Source organism: Sander lucioperca, chromosome 21 (genome assembly GCF_008315115.2).
Source record: "Sander lucioperca isolate FBNREF2018 chromosome 21, SLUC_FBN_1.2, whole genome shotgun sequence".
NCBI lineage: Eukaryota > Metazoa > Chordata > Actinopteri > Perciformes > Percidae > Sander > Sander lucioperca.
Genome location: NC_050193.1, coordinates 21,825,416 through 21,835,929, shown reverse-complemented (window position 1 = coordinate 21,835,929; position 10,514 = coordinate 21,825,416).

Sequence of the window (10,514 nt, the reverse complement as noted above, 5' to 3'; positions counted from 1 at the left end):
CCAGAGGAAACCCACACAGACATGGTGAGAACATGAAAACTCCACACAGAAAGGGATTCCAACCATGAACCTTTTGGCTTTAAGGCCACAGTGCTATCCACTGGACCACTGTGCTGCCATATGTCTGTCTTTGTGTATGTAATTTCATGTCAATACTCTGTATCTGTACCATGTTGTGTGAGACACTTTGTCAAGCATCTTGTTTTAATGAATGTTGCAAAAAAAAGAGGTCATTGTACAATGTAATGAAATTCTTTTTCTGCAGTTAAGAAAAAATATATTAACCTGGGATTGAACCACCAACCTTGAAGTTATAGGGGAATTACTCTACTACTACTACTATCTCCAAGCCACAAGTCACCCATTTTAATATCATATTATGTTAAATAAACTCATGGTATAGTATGTCGAAAACAAGTCATAAAGAAGTCATAGTATAGTATTCGAAAACAAGTCATAGTATAGTATGTCAAAAAAAGTATAAAAAAGTCATAGTATAGTATGTCGATAAAAGTATGAAAAAAGTCATAGTATAGTATGTTGAAAAAGTAATAGTATAATAGGTCGAAAAAAGTCTTAAAAAAGTCATAGTATAGTATGTCGAAAACAAGTCATACAGCATGTTGAAAAAAGACAAAAAGGTCATAGTATAGTATGTTGAAAAATATGTTGAAAAAAGTAATTATAGTATGTCGGAAATAGCCATAGTATAGTATGTCGAAAAAAGCCATAAAAAGTCATAGTATAATATGTCGAAAAAAGTCATAGTATAGTATGTCGAAAAGAAGTCATATTATAGTATGTCGAAAAAAGTATAAAAAAGTCATAGTATAGTATGTCAAAAAAAGTCATAGTATAGTATGTCGAAAAAAAGTCATAGTATAGTATGTCGAAAAATATGTCGAAAAAAGTCATAGTATAGTATGTCAAAAAAAGTATACAAAAATTCATAGTATAGTATGTCAAAAACAAGTCATAGTATAGTATGTCGTAAAATGTCATAGTATAGTATGTCCAAAAAAAGTCATAGTATAGTATGTCGAAAAATATGTCGAAAAAAGTCATAGTATAGTATTTCAAAAACAAGTCATAGTATAGTATGTCGAAAAAAGTCATAGTATAGTATGTCGAAAAAAAGTCATAGTATAGTATGTCGAAAAATATGTCGAAAAAAGTCATAGTATAGTATTTCAAAAACAAGTCATAGTATAGTATGTCGAAAAATGTCATAGTATAGTATGTCGAAAAAAATCCATGAAAAAGTCATACTATAGTATGTCGAAAAAAGTATAAAAAGGTCATAGGTTAGTATGTCCAAAAAAGCCATAAAAAATCATACTATAGTATGTGGAAAAAAAGGCATAAAAAAGTCATAGTATAATATGTTGAAAAAAGTCAGTATAGTATGTCGAAATAAAGGCATAGTATATTATGTCGAAAAAACTATAAAAAAGTCATAGAATAGTATGTCGAAAAAAGCCATAAAAAAGTCATAGTATAGTATGTCCAAAAAAAGTCATAGTATAGTATGTCAAAAAAAGTATAAAAAGGTCATAGGTTAGTATGTCCAAAAAAGTCATAAAAAAATCATACTATAGTATGTGGAAAAAAGCCATAAAAAGTCATAGTATAATATGTTGAAAAAAGTCAGTATAGTATGTCGAAATAAAGGCATAGTATATTATGTCGAAAAAACTATAAAAAAGTCATAAAATAGTATGTCGAAAAAAGCCATAAAAAAGTCATAGTATAGTATGTCAAAAAAAGTCATAGCATAGTATGTTGAAAAAAGGCATAAAAAAGTCATAGTATAATATGTTGAAAAAAGTCATAGTATAGTATGTCGAAAAAAGGCATAAAAAAGTCATAGTATTGTATGTCGAAAAAAGTCAGTATAGTATGTCGAAATAAAGGCATAGTATATTATGTCGAAAAAACTATAAAAAAGTCATAAAATAGTATGTCGAAAAAAGCCATAAAAAAGTCATAGTATAGTATGTCAAAAAAAGTCATAGTATAGTATGTTGAAAAAAGGCATAAAAAAGTCATAGTATTGTAGGTCAGAAAAAGTCATATAGTATGTCGAAAAAAGCCATAAAGAAGTCACAGTATAGTATGTTGAAAACAAGTCATAGTGTAGTATGTCGAAAAAAGTATAAAAAAGTCATAGTATAGTACGTCGAAAAAAGTCATAGTGTAGTAGGTCGAAAAAAGCCATAGTATAGTAAACTACAGGGGGAAACCGGAGCATCCAGAGGAAACCCACACAGACATGGTGAGAACATGAAAACTCCACACAGAAAGGGATTCCAACCATGAACCTTTTGGCTTTAAGGCCACAGTGCTATCCACTGGACCACTGTGCTGCCATATGTCTGTCTTTGTGTATGTAATTTCATGTCAATACTCTGTATCTGTACCATGTTGTGTGAGACACTTTGTCAAGCATCTTGTTTTAATGAATGTTGCAAAAAAAAGAGGTCATTGTACAATGTAATGAAATTCTTTTTCTGCAGTTAAGAAAAAATATATTAACCTGGGATTGAACCACCAACCTTGAAGTTATAGGGGAATTACTCTACTACTACTACTATCTCCAAGCCACAAGTCACCCATTTTAATATCATATTATGTTAAATAAACTCATGGTATAGTATGTCGAAAACAAGTCATAAAGAAGTCATAGTATAGTATTCGAAAACAAGTCATAGTATAGTATGTCAAAAAAAGTATAAAAAAGTCATAGTATAGTATGTCGATAAAAGTATGAAAAAAGTCATAGTATAGTATGTTGAAAAAGTAATAGTATAATAGGTCGAAAAAAGTCTTAAAAAAGTCATAGTATAGTATGTCGAAAACAAGTCATACAGCATGTTGAAAAAAGACAAAAAGGTCATAGTATAGTATGTTGAAAAATATGTTGAAAAAAGTAATTATAGTATGTCGGAAAAAGCCATAGTATAGTATGTCGAAAAAAGCCATAAAAAGTCATAGTATAATATGTCGAAAAAAGTCATAGTATAGTATGTCGAAAAGAAGTCATATTATAGTATGTCGAAAAAAGTATAAAAAAGTCATAGTATAGTATGTCAAAAAAAGTCATAGTATAGTATGTCGAAAAAAAGTCATAGTATAGTATGTCGAAAAATATGTCGAAAAAAGTCATAGTATAGTATGTCAAAAAAAGTATACAAAAATTCATAGTATAGTATGTCAAAAACAAGTCATAGTATAGTATGTCGTAAAATGTCATAGTATAGTATGTCCAAAAAAGCCATAAAAAAATCATACTATAGTATGTTGAAAAAAGCCATAAAAAAGTCATAGTATAATATGCTGAAAAAAGTCAGTATAGTATGTCGAAAAACTATAAAAAAGTCATAGAATAGTATGTCCAAAAAAGCCATAAAAAAATCATACTATAGTATGTTGAAAAAAGCCATGAAAAAGTCATAGTATAATATGTTGAAAAAAGTCAGTATAGTATGTCGAAATAAAGGCATAGTATATTATGTCGAAAAAACTATAAAAAGTCATAGAATAGTATGTCGAAAAAAGCCATAAAAAAGTCATAGTATAGTATGTCAAAAAAAGTCATAGGATAGTATGTCCAAAAAAGCCATAAAAAAGTCATAGTATAGTATGTCCAAAAAAAGTCATATTATAGTATGTCGAAAAAAGTATAAAAAGGTCATAGGTTAGTATGTCCAAAAAAGCCATAAAAAAAATCATACTATAATATGTGGAAAAAAAGCCATAAAAAAGTCATAGTATAATATGTTGAAAAAAGTCATAGTATAGTATGTCGAAAAAAGGCATAAAAAAGTCATAGTATTGTATGTCGAAAAAAGTCAGTATAGTATGTCGAAATAAAGGCATAGTATATTATGTCGAAAAAAGCCATAAAAAAGTCATAGTATAGTATGTCCAAAAAAAGTCATAGTATAGTATGTCGAAAAAAGTCATATTGTAGTATGTCGATAAAAGTATGAAAAAAGTCATAGTATAGTATGTTGAAAAAGTAATAGTATAATAGGTCGAAAAAAGTCTTAAAAAAGTCATAGTATAGTATGTCGAAAACAAGTCATACAGCATGTTGAAAAAAGACAAAAAAGGTCATAGTATAGTATGTTGAAAAATATGTCGAAAAAAGTCATAGTATAGTATGTCAAAAAAAGTCATAGTATAGTATGTCGAAAAAAAGTCATATAGTATGTCGAAAAAAGCTATAAAGAAGTCACAGTATAGTATGTTGAAAACAAGTCATAGTGTAGTATGTCGAAAAATATGTCGAAAAAAGTCAGTATAGTATGTCGAAATAAAGGCATAGTATATTATGTCGAAAAAACTATAAAAAGGTCATAGGTTAGTATGTCCAAAAAAGTCATAAAAAAATCATACTATAGTATGTGGAAAAAAAGCCATAAAAAAGTCATAGTATAATATGTTGAAAAAAGTCATAGTATAGTATGTCGAAAAAAGGCATAAAAAAGTCATAGTATTGTATGTCGAAAAAAGTCAGTATAGTATGTCGAAATAAAGGCATAGTATATTATGTCGAAAAAACTATAAAAAAGTCATAGAATAGTATGTCGAAAAAAGCCATAAAAAAGTCATAGTATAATATGTCAAAAAAGGTCATAGTATAGTATGTCGAAAAAAGGCATAAAAAAGTCATAGTATTGTATGTCGGAAAAAGTCATATAGTATGTCGAAAAAAGCTATAAAGAAGTCACAGTATAGTATGTTGAAAACAAGTCATAGTGTAGTAGGTCGAAAAAAGCCATAGTATAGTAAACTACAGGGGGAAACCGGAGCACCCAGAGGAAACTCACACAGACATGATGAGAACATGCAAACTCCACACAGAAAGGGATTCCAACCATGAACCTTTTGGCTTTAAGGCCACAGTGCTATCCACTGGACCACTGTGCTGCCATATGTCTGTCTTTGTGTATGTAATTTCATGTCAATACTCTGTATCTGTACCATGTTGTGTGAGACACTTTGTCAAGCATCTTGTTTTAATGAATGTTGCAAAAAAAAGAGGTCATTGTACAATATATATACAAATATATTAACCTGGGATTGAACCACCAACCTTGAAGTTATAGGGGAATTACTCTATCTCCAAGCCACAAGTCACCCATTTTAATATCATAGTATGTTAAATAAACTCATGGTATAGTATGTCGAAAACAAGTCATAAAGAAGTCATAGTATAGTATTCGAAAACAAGTCATAGCATAGTATGTCAAAAAAAGTATAAAAAAGTCATAGTATAGTATGTCGAAAAAAGTTATAGTATAGTATGTCGAAAAATATGTCGAAAAAAGTCATAGTATAGTATGTCAAAAAAAGTATAAAAAAAATCATAGTATAGTATGTCAAAAACAAGTCATAGTATAGTATGTCGAAAAATGTCAGTATAGTATGTCGAAAAAAGCCATGAAAAAGTCATACAGCATGTTGAAAAAAGACAAAAAGGTCATAGTATAGTATGTTGAAAAATATGTTGAAAAAAGTAATTATAGTATGTCGGAAAAAGCCATAGTATAGTATGTCGAAAAAAGCCATAAAAAGTCATAGTATAATATGTCGAAAAAAGTCATAGTATAGTATGTCGAAAAGAAGTCATATTATAGTATGTCGAAAAAAGTATAAAAAAGTCATAGTATAGTATGTCAAAAAAAGTCATAGTATAGTATGTCGAAAAAAAGTCATAGTATAGTATGTCGAAAAATATGTCGAAAAAAGTCATAGTATAGTATGTCAAAAAAAGTATACAAAAATTCATAGTATAGTATGTCAAAAACAAGTCATAGTATAGTATGTCGTAAAATGTCATAGTATAGTATGTCCAAAAAAGCCATAAAAAAATCATACTATAGTATGTTGAAAAAAGCCATAAAAAAGTCATAGTATAATATGCTGAAAAAAGTCAGTATAGTATGTCGAAAAACTATAAAAAAGTCATAGAATAGTATGTCCAAAAAAGCCATAAAAAAATTATACTATAGTATGTTGAAAAAAGCCATAAAAAAGTCATAGTATAATATGTTGAAAAAAGTCAGTATAGTATGTCGAAATAAAGGCATAGTATATTATGTCGAAAAAACTATAAAAAGTCATAGAATAGTATGTCGAAAAAAGCCATAAAAAAGTCATAGTATAGTATGTCAAAAAAAGTCATAGGATAGTATGTCCAAAAAAGCCATAAAAAAGTCATAGTATAGTATGTCCAAAAAAAGTCATATTATAGTATGTCGAAAAAAGTATAAAAAGGTCATAGGTTAGTATGTCCAAAAAAGCCATAAAAAAAAATCATACTATAATATGTGGAAAAAAAGCCATAAAAAAGTCATAGTATAATATGTTGAAAAAAGTCATAGTATAGTATGTCGAAAAAAGGCATAAAAAAGTCATAGTATTGTATGTCGAAAAAAGTCAGTATAGTATGTCGAAATAAAGGCATAGTATATTATGTCGAAAAAAGCCATAAAAAAGTCATAGTATAGTATGTCCAAAAAAAGTCATAGTATAGTATGTCGAAAAAAGTCATATTGTAGTATGTCGATAAAAGTATGAAAAAAGTCATAGTATAGTATGTTGAAAAAGTAATAGTATAATAGGTCGAAAAAAGTCTTAAAAAAGTCATAGTATAGTATGTCGAAAACAAGTCATACAGCATGTTGAAAAAAGACAAAAAAGGTCATAGTATAGTATGTTGAAAAATATGTCGAAAAAAGTCATAGTATAGTATGTCAAAAAAAGTCATAGTATAGTATGTCGAAAAAAAGTCATATAGTATGTCGAAAAAAGCTATAAAGAAGTCACAGTATAGTATGTTGAAAACAAGTCATAGTGTAGTATGTCGAAAAATATGTCGAAAAAAGTCAGTATAGTATGTCGAAATAAAGGCATAGTATATTATGTCGAAAAAACTATAAAAAGGTCATAGGTTAGTGTGTCCAAAAAAGTCATAAAAAAATCATACTATAGTATGTGGAAAAAAAGCCATAAAAAGTCATAGTATAATATGTTGAAAAAAGTCATAGTATAGTATGTCGAAAAAAGGCATAAAAAGTCATAGTATTGTATGTCGAAAAAAGTCAGTATAGTATGTCGAAATAAAGGCATAGTATATTATGTCGAAAAAACTATAAAAAAGTCATAGAATAGTATGTCGAAAAAAGCCATAAAAAAGTCATAGTATAATATGTCAAAAAAGGTCATAGGTTAGTATGTCCAAAAAAGTCATAAAAAAATCATACTATAGTATGTGGAAAAAAAGCCATAAAAAAGTCATAGTATAATATGTTGAAAAAAGTCATAGTATAGTATGTCGAAAAAAGGCATAAAAAAGTCATAGTATTGTATGTCGAAAAAAGTCAGTATAGTATGTCGAAATAAAGGCATAGTATATTATGTCGAAAAAACTATAAAAAAGTCATAGAATAGTATGTCGAAAAAAGCCATAAAAAAGTCATAGTATAATATGTCAAAAAAGGTCATAGTATAGTATGTCGAAAAAAGCTATAAAGAAGTCACAGTATAGTATGTTGAAAACAAGTCATAGTGTAGTATGTCGAAAAAAGCATAAAAACGTCATAGTATAGTACGTCGAAAAAAGTCATAGTGTAGTAGGTCGAAAAAAGCCATAGTATAGTAAACTACAGGGGGAAACCGGAGCACACAGAGGAAACTCACACAGACATGATGAGAACATGCAAACTCCACACAGAAAGGGATTCCAACCATGAACCTTTTGGCTTTAAGGCCACAGTGCTATCCACTGGACCACTGTGCTGCCATATGTCTGTCTTTGTGTATGTAATTTCATGTCAATACTCTGTATCTGTACCATGTTGTGTGAGACACTTTGTCAAGCATCTTGTTTTAATGAATGTTGCAAAAAAAGAGGTCATTGTACAATATATATACAAATATATTAACCTGGGATTGAACCACCAACCTTGAAGTTATAGGGGAATTACTCTATCTCCAAGCCACAAGTCACCCATTTTAATATCATAGTATGTTAAATAAACTCATGGTATAGTATGTCGAAAACAAGTCATAAAGAAGTCATAGTATAGTATTCGAAAACAAGTCATAGCATAGTATGTCAAAAAAAGTATAAAAAAGTCATAGTATAGTATGTCGAAAAAAGTCATAGTATAGTATGTCGAAAAATATGTCGAAAAAAGTCATAGTATAGTATGTCAAAAAAAGTATAAAAAAATTCATAGTATAGTATGTCAAAAACAAGTCATAGTATAGTATGTCGAAAAATGTCAGTATAGTATGTCGAAAAAAGCCATGAAAAAGTCATACTATGTCGAAAAAAGTATAAAAAAGTCATAGGTTAGTATGTCCAAAAAAGCCATAAAAAAGTCATAGTATAATATGTTGAAAAAAGTCATAGTATAGTATGTCGAAAAAAGGCACAAAAAAGTCATAGTATTGTATGTCGAAAAAAGTCAGTATAGTATGTCGAAATAAAGGCATAGTATAGTATGTCGAAAAAATTATAAAAAAAGTCAGAATAGTATGTCGAAAAAGCCATAAAAAAGTCATAGTATAGTATGTCAAATGAAGTCATAGTATAGTATGTCCAAAAAAGTATAAAAACCTTCATAGTATAGTATGTCAAAAACAAGTCATAGTATAGTATGTCGAAAAATGTCATAGTATAGTATGTCCAAAAAAGTCATAAAAAAATCATACTATAGTATGTGGAAAAAAAGCCATAAAAAAACCATACTATAGTATGTTGAAAAAAGCCATAAAAAAGTCATAGTATAATATGTTGAAAAAAGTCACAGTATAGTATGTCTAAAAAAGTCACAGTATAGTATGTCGAAAAAAGCCATAAAAAGTCATACTATAGTATGTCGAAAAAAGCCATAAAAAAGTCATAGTATAGTACGCCGAAAAACGTCATAGTATAGTATGTCAAAAAAAGTCATATTATAGTATGTCAAAAACAAGTCATAGTATAGTATGTTGAAAAAAGTCATAGTATAGTAAGTCGAAATAAAGTCATAGTATAGTATGTTGAAAAATATGTTGAAAAAAGTCATAGTATAGTATGTCGGAAAAAGTCATAGTATAGTATGTCGAAAAAAGCCATAAAAAACTAATAGTATAGTATGTCGGACAAAGTCATAGTATAGCATGTCGAAAAAAGTCATAGTATAGTATGTCTAAAAAAAGTCATAGTATAGTATGTTGAAAAAAGGCACAAAAAAGTCATAGTATTGTATGTTGAAAAAAGCCATAAAAACAGCATAGTATAGTATGTCCAAAAAAAGTCATAGTATGTCCGAAAACGTTTTTAAAAAGTCAGTATTGTATGTCCAAAAAGCCATAAAAAGTCAAAGTATAGTATGTCGAAAAAAGACATAAAAAATTAATAGTATAGTATGTCGAAAAGAGCCATAAAAAACTAATAGTATAGTATGTCGGACAAAGTCTTAGTATATTATGTCCAAAAAAAGTCATAGTATAGTATGTCGAAAAAGGCCATAAAAAACTAATAGTATAGTATGTCGGACAAAGTCATTGTATATTATGTCCAAAGAAAGTCATAGTATAGTCTGCCGAAAAAAGTATAAAAAGTCATAGTATAGTATGTCAAAAACAAGTCATACTATAGTATGTCGAAAAAAGTCATAGTATAGTATGTCTAAAAAAAGTCACAGTATAGTATGTTGAAAAAAGCCATAAAAAGTCATACTATAGTATGTCGAAAAAAGCCATAAAAAAGTCATAGTATAGTACGCCGAACAAAGTCATAGTATAGTATGTCGAAAAAAGTCATAGTATAGTATGTCAAAAACAAGTCATAGTATAGTATGTTGAAAAAAGTCATAGTATAGTAAGTCGAAAAAAAGTCATAGTATAGTATGTTAAAAAATAGTTGAAAAAAGTCATTATAGTATGTCGGTAAAAGCCATAGTATAGTATGTCGAAAAAAGCCATAAAAAGTCATAGTATAAGTATGTCCAAAAAAGTCATAGTATAGTATGTCGAAAAAAGTCATAGTATAGTATGTCGAAAAAAGTATAAAAAAGTCATAGTATAGTATGTCAAAAAAAGTCATAGTATAGTATGTCGAAAAAAAGTCATAGTATAGTATGTCGAAAAATATGTCGAAAAAAGTCATAGTATAGTATGTCAAAAAAAGTATACAAAAATTCATAGTATAGTATGTCAAAAACAAGTCATAGTATAGTATGTCGTAAAATGTCATAGTATAGTATGTCCAAAAAAGCCATAAAAAAATCATACTATAGTATGTTGAAAAAAGCCATAAAAAAGTCATAGTATAATATGCTGAAAAAAGTCAGTATAGTATGTCGAAAAACTATAAAAAAGTCATAGAATAGTATGTCCAAAAAAGCCATAAAAAAATTATACTATAGTATGTTGAAAAAAGCCATAAAAAAGTCATAGTATAATATGTTGAAAAAAGTCAGTATAGTATGTCGAAATAAAGGCATAGTATA